We start from the raw sequence: 7,500 nt of genomic DNA, 5'->3' as shown, positions 1-7,500 counted from the left end.
ATCGATCGATATTTGAAGGACAAGTTTTCTGGCCAAATTCTTAAATATGGGTCTTTCCAGAGTAAGGCAGAGGAGGAACAGAAGGACACAGTGAAAACAGTGCTAGTCTTCTGTCCACTCCAAATTCTCCTTGGCCTTTGACTAACACCCCCCCCCCCACCCACTCACACCTCCCTGGTCTTAATCCTCTTTGTAGCATGTTATGAATGATAACAATGGTAAGACTAATAAAATATTATTGTCTCAGTGATTTGTGGGTAAAAGTATCGTTTGGTTAACCTGCACACTTATTCATGCCCAAAAATGTAAGCCTAATGTCGTAAACTTTAGCAAATGGATATCATTTGTGATTAACCTGCACACTTATTTATGCCCATAAATGTAAGCCGAATGTCGTATAAATCTGTATCATTTTTGATTAACCTGTACATCTATTCATGCCCATAAATGTAAGCCGAATGTCGTAAAATTGAGTACATCTGTATAATTTCTTGGTCTTTACAATTTACTATTGATTCTAGTAAAAAGAAAAATGCTAATGAAAATAGTCAACTCGTGGAAATGATTGAGTCACACTAAGAAGTTTAATTTAAAAATTAAAAAAACACCCCCCCCCCCCCAATGAAAAAAAGGAATAAAAAAAAATAAAAATAAAAATAAAAATCACTCAATTTTACGACAAAAACACAAATCAAAATATACCAAAATAAAATAGAACCAAAGAAACAAACAAAAATACAACACACAAAATTTGAGCTTAGTAAAATCGTGCAATATTCACACAATGAGCTTCACAAGAAGTCCGAAGCCAATAGCAACATAATGATAATTTAAGACGAAACATGACGCTTGCGGGGGCGCGATTACAATCTTTTTTTTCTGACAAAGGTAAATCTGTTAACGGTCAAACACTTATTTTAAACCCATGGGATGATGTCGACGTGCACTTATTTGCAGGTCTGATAATCCAATTCCTTATGTATGGGCTCATTGTTGTAATGGAAATCTCAAAAAATTGATGCAAAATATTGTCCATTACAACAATGTTAAACTAGGCCCATAAGTGGGTTGGTTCGGATGTCAGACCTGCATAAATGTACACGTTGGACATGTGATTTAAGAGCATATAATTCAAAGGATTCTTCTTTGCGCACCGAGAGTAGGACTCAAACAACGAAATAACGGCCCAAATTCGAGTTTTATCCAAAAGACATCAAAACATTCTGTATGCCGTAAAACTGAGTGACTCATATATATATATATATATATATATATATATATATATATATATATATATATATATATATAATATTATATATATTACATATACATATCATACAAAAACAATTATAAAAAAAAATAATATCACAGCCAGGTCAAATTGTGTGACATAGGCCAATAATTATTTTCTAAATAAACAAATAAATAAACGAATAATTGGTCTCTGTCCGACGAGCATTTATTTACAGGTTTGATAACCCAATTCATTACGGGCTCATTATTGTAATGGAAATATAAAAAAAAAATAATGCAAGGTATTGTCCAACAATGATAAACTAGGCCCATAAGGATATTCGGATGTCAGACCTGCATATACATACACGTCGTCTCTGTCACATAATTCTACCTGGCTAACTGTTTGGTGTGTAAAGGAAGGTTACATCTCTAACCTATAATTTATTTTCTTTTAATACATAAGGAGCCATTCAATTTTACGACATTCGGCTATGTGGTCTTGTGGTATGACACTCGCTTTCGGATCGGAAGGTCCAGGGTTCGAGCCTCGCTCGGCGCATTGTTGAGTCCTTGCAAAAGGCTCTTTACTCACATTCTCTCACCGTACTCAGGTGTAAAATGAGTACCTGGCCGTTAACAGTGTTGTCTCTGTCCGAAAAATTGTTATGTCGCCTAACTGTTAACAGGCGTCATGTCCCGTCCTATATGTTAAATGTTGTTGTTGACCAGGGACCCCTTGTAAAGCGCTTTGAGCACATTTAGTGGATATTGCGCTATATAAAAGCTCAATTATTATTTTTTAGTCATGGGTACATCGGGTTAATCAAATATTAATTTGACCGATCTTTTGGATTTGTGACTCTATATTATTCCCGGCTGTGTAAGCTTTGCATTATGTAAACATCTTGACTGTGGTAGACGCAACATTGAACGGACGGAGTCGACAAAAACTCTTGGCACGGTGACGTCAAAAGGAAAGGATCACTCGTGTAAGAAGGAAATGGTGAATTACATTCTTATCTCATCTTATTTAAGGCTGAATATAGATAGTGTGCGCTTGGCTAAGAAGCTCACAACATTGCCATCCGGAAGTATAACAGACCAACACGCAGAACTGTGTGTAACCTTAAACGATTATAGTCTGGTTAATATAGTTTAGTGAGAATTACTCATAAACGCGGATGGCAAAAAAATAATAACAAAGGTCGCAGTGACGTCAACTTCGATCTATCTATAGATAGAATGAGATTTACGTCACTCTGGCCTTTATTATTGTATTTTCTTTTCTTTTCTTTATTTTTTTTTCTTTGCCATCCGTGTTTATGAGTAATTCTCACTAAACTGTATTAACCAGACTATAAACGTTTAAGATTACACATAGCTTTGCGTGTTGGTCCGTTATAATTCCGGATGACAATGTTGTGAGTTTCTTAGCCAAGCGCACACTATCTATAAGATTTATCCTACGTGTACATAATATTATTATTTGCAGGCCTGAAAACTAAAAAAGAATTGTGGGATTATTTTGGTAATGGAAATACTCTCAAACCAATGCAAGGTATTGTCTGTTTCAACAAAATTAAAACAAAGTCGACGTGTATATAAATACAGGTCTGACATCCGAACCCAACTCAATTATGGGACAACAATGAGGCCAAAAGTAATTGGGTTATCAGACCTGTACAGTGAATTCTCATTTGATAGACATTGTGGACTGTTAAAAAGTAATGGAACAGAAGAAAAAAATACAATGGTTTCGAAAAGGGAACTAAATACCAAATTCACGTAACGTTTTGGATGCAAAACCTCTCTTAATAACCATTTTAAAAAAACAACAACTAATGTATTAATCCTTCGCTTATTAAAATCTGGATTTTAAAGAAGAAGAAGAAGAAATAGGAGAAGGAGAACAAAAACAAGAACAACAACAACAACAATAATAATAATAATAATAATAATAATAATAATAATAATAATAATAATAATAATGATAATAATGATGATGATGATGATGATGATGATGATGATGATGATGATGATGATGATGATGATGATGGTGAGTCGGTATCAGTCTATAGTCACTACAAATCATGATAAAATTAATGCATCTGAAAAATGCAATAGAGATGTTGTATAGATAACTTACATGGTTATTATGCAGTCCGCACCTTGCATGAGTAACCATCCAAATGAATACACAATAACAAATTAATATTACTCAGTCACTTTTCTAACACGGTGACAGTTGTTGCGAGTTGGGAGTAGATAGACTTTAACTAACTCAAACTCAAGTGCCCATCCTGTCTCACACTGTTACAGCAGCTAACTATATGGCCATAATAAGACATGTACATATATTATGCAGGTCTGACATCCTAACATCCTTGCAGGCCTAGTTGTGCGGCTATGTGGTCTAGTGGGAGTAGAAGACTTAACTAACTCAAATTCAAGTGCCCATCCTATCTCACACTGTTACAGCAGCTAACTTTAATATGGTAATAATAAGACATGTACATATTATACAGGTCTGACATCCGAACATCCTTACAGGCCCAGTTGTGCGGCTATGTGGTCTCGTGGTATGACACTCGCTCTCAGATCGGAGGGTCTTGGGTTCGAGCCTCGCTCGGCGCATAGTTGAGTCCTTGGAGAAGGCTGTTTACTAGTGCGGGGCGGTCCTTGGCAAGCTTAAGGACCACGGTCCTACGGTCCTTGGGAAATGAAGACCGCAAGGACCGGTCCTAGGACCGGTCCTTTTCGACATTGAACATTCCTGAGAGACTGTTGGAAATTGGAACCGGTTTGACCTTTGAGACCATGGGATCGTTCATTCTTGAACCGTTAAAGACCGCTACACGATGAAAACCGTGGTCTACAGGAGTAAAACACACGGAGTAGTCACACTCATTTCAAATTGTAACCTAATTAGAGAAGAGGGGTGATGCCTTCTTTATTTGCTCACCGTACTTCATTGTTACTTCGATAATTTAATAAAATTTGAAATTTATCCCCATTAACGGAGATAATGGCATCGCCCAAGGCGTTGATCGAGTTGTTCGTGGCGTTGATACACACACGCAACTCCTACCCCCCCCCCCCCCCCACACACACACATTAGAGGGCAGCGAGCATTGAAGAGTAAGAGAGAGACGTGAAGTTATAATAAGAGGGGGTGGATGAGGTAATAAGAGGGGTCGATGGTGACTTTTCGCCAGATCTAACAAACTCAGCTACCCATTCATTGCTGAGTAGACAGGGATTCAGAAAAAAATCGACTGCACCCGGGATCGATCTCTGGCCCTTTGCGTATAAAGAGAGTGCTCTATCAACTGAGCTATCGGGGTCCCCAAATATTCTATTGGACTTTTTTAGAATTCAGACGTTATAACTGGGTTTTTCGGAAGGAAGAAACTAATGAAACTCATATTATTTGATTAGTAAAAACACCAACGAAATTTTAATATTATTGTATTATTTTAAATGACAACACTGCGATAGAAAGGAGTGGTGACAAGAGATGGACAAAAGAAAACAAAAAATCGGATTTGCTACTTGCTAGGTTCGACACACACACACACACACACACACACACACACACAAACACACACATCTTTAGTAGTCACATACATTTCAAACAATAACCCATTAGAGAAGAGGGGTCATGCCTTCACCATAGATCATTGTCATTGCGATCATTATGGTGTAGTAAATTTTGAAATTTACCCCGTATAATGGAATCGTCCAAGGCGTGCGCCTCCTGTTTCCCCCATCTCACACACGAAAGGGCGGTTTGCGGAGTGGAGGTTGGTGGTCGTCTGCCTGTATGGTCGTCTGTGTCGTTTAGTGTATGGCAAATGGGGGTGGGTGCGATTAATTAAGTGGGATGGGTGGTGATTGGTGGAAGATAGGCAACCGAAGCAAAGAATCGCTGGGCAGGGTTGCCAGTTTGGCATTTTAAATGCCAGATTCCAAAAATCTGGCATTTTTGAAAACCGTTTGGCATTAGAAAAATCATTTGGCATTTGGCATTTTCATTTGGCATTTTCTTTTCTTGTATATTATACTTCAAATGACACCTTTTCTTAATTATTTCTAAACGCGTAAAAACAAACATCTTCACATTTCTTTTTCATTCTTAAAATCCAACCGTGGTGTAGTGGTTTAGCACTCCACTTAGTAGTCAGTAGGTAAATAATTACCCCAACAGGAAATTTAGTATAATTAAAAAAAATAAAAAATAAAAAAAAAAAAATAAAAGAAAAAGAAAAGAAAACACGCAAGCCACCAGGATATGATAGTAAATTGTCTATCAAAAGTGAGTAGTTTTCTTAGTGGGGGTGGGAGTCAACAGACTTTGGCATCTTTTTGAGTGTTTTGGCATTTTTTGAGTCTTCCCCTGGCATTTTGTTGAAAAATAATCTGGCAACCCTGCGCTGGGGAAGTAGTAGGCTATGGCGCGAGACCGTAGGACCGTGGTCCTTGCAAGGACCGCCCCGCACTAGTTGAAAGGTGATAAGAAGTGAGGACCGCCGCCGATCTTCCCCTATGGGACCGGTCTTCGGTTCACAGCTAAAAGACCGTCGGACCGCGGTCTAGACCGGTCTTCAGCGCGGCACTACTGTTTACTCGCATTCTCAACGTACTCGGGTGTAAAAGTAAAATGAGTACCTGGCCGTTAACAGCGTTGTCTTTGTCCGAAAAAAATGTAATATCGCCTTACAGGCGCCATGTACCGTCCTACATGTTAAATGTTGCTGTTGGCCAGGGACCCATTGTAAACGCTTTAAACACATTTAGTGGATATTGCGCTATGTAAAAAAGCTCAAGAAGTTCAATTTAGTTTAGATATCATTGTTGTTATGGACAATATTTTTCGTCATTTATTTTGAGATGTCCATTACAACAATGAGCACATTATAAAGAATTTGGTTATCAGACCTGCAAATAAGTGCACGCCGGAGTAATATTATTTAAATAATAATAATACTAATTTATTCTCTACGTATGTATTCAGGTTTTGAGTGTTGTTTTATTGGCTTGATAAGTCCTGCAGTGTCCCTGTGATTGCTTTTGGTTTGTAAGAGCGTCATCTTTTATATTGATAGTATGCGCCTGGCTAAGAAGCTCATAACATTGCCATCCGGAAGTATAACGGACCAACACACAAAACTGTGTGTAACCATGAACTTTTATAAAGTGGTTGATACAGTTTAGTGAGAAGTACTCACAAACGCGGATGGCAAAATACAATAACAAAGGCTTGAGTGACGTCATCTTCATTCTATCTATACTAACAGTGTGGAAAAATAACGATAAGAATTGAATTGTAAGCTTCAATTTATTAGACGAAGACAGATACTGTGGACATTTCTTGTTTCCCCTTTTTCAGCAAAACAGAATGAATGAAAAACTACAGACGAATGAAATCTGCCATTCGTCTGTAGTGTTTCATTCATCCTGTTTTGTTGATAAAGGGGAAACCCGAAACGTCCACAGTATCTGTCATTCGTCTGTAGTGTTTCATTCATCCTGTTTTGTTGGTAAAGGGGAAACTCGAAACGTCCACACTATCTGTCTTCGTCTAACAAAATGAAGCTTACAATTCAATACATATCGTTTTTATTTCCTTCGAGCTTCAAGCAGCAACATTTTCATTATAACTAATTGGGCGGAGTTGTAGTTGTATGACACTCGCCTTCGGACCGGTACGTCTCTGGTTTGAGTCCCGCAAAGTTGAGTCCTTGAAAACGGTTGTTTACATACATTATCTCAATGCATTCACGCGTAAAACGAGTACCTGACTGGTAACAGCTGCGTCAAGTCAAATACCCATCGTGTCTCACACTGCTGTAGCAGACACGATGATACATGACAATGATATTATAATAATAATAATAATAATAATAATAATAATAATAATAATAATAATAATAATAATAATAATAATAATAATAATAATATAATAATAATAATAATAATAATAATAATAATAATAATAATAATAATAATAATAATAATAATAATAATAATAATAATAATAAATAATAAATATAATAATAATAATAATAATAATAATAATAATAATAATAATAATAATAATATAATAATAATAATAATAATAATAATAATAATAATATATTATATATACACATGTATTCAGTTTTCGAGTGTTGTGATATTATTGTCATGATAAGTTCTGCAGTGTCGTGTCGCTGCGATCGCTCTTGATCAATTTGCGGCACTGCACTGCGGCTGACGCCTGGG

The 7,500-nt window shown here is 36.7% G+C and overlaps 1 protein-coding gene across 2 annotated transcripts in view; it reads right to left on the bottom strand.

Annotated features, from left to right (window-relative positions):
• LOC144967551 (uncharacterized) overlaps positions 1-7,500 on the bottom strand; it is an 80,292-nt gene that overhangs the window by 15,863 nt on the left and 56,929 nt on the right. The window contains exon 1 of one of the 2 annotated variants that reach the window (XM_078904948.1): positions 3,383-3,480. The exons of the other annotated variant lie outside the window; for it this stretch is intronic. The gene's annotated coding sequence lies outside the window, so the exon portion shown is untranslated. Of the gene's footprint in view, positions 1-3,382; positions 3,481-7,500 lie in introns of those variants that run through there. 2 annotated transcript variants of the gene reach the window in all.

This window comes from Berghia stephanieae, chromosome 3, assembly GCF_034508935.2.
Source record: "Berghia stephanieae isolate SIO BIC M18660-M18661 chromosome 3, UCSD_Bste_1.3, whole genome shotgun sequence".
NCBI lineage: Eukaryota > Metazoa > Mollusca > Gastropoda > Nudibranchia > Aeolidiidae > Berghia > Berghia stephanieae.
Note: the sequence above shows the minus strand (reverse complement) of the source record. Positions and strands in the feature narration are given on the sequence as shown.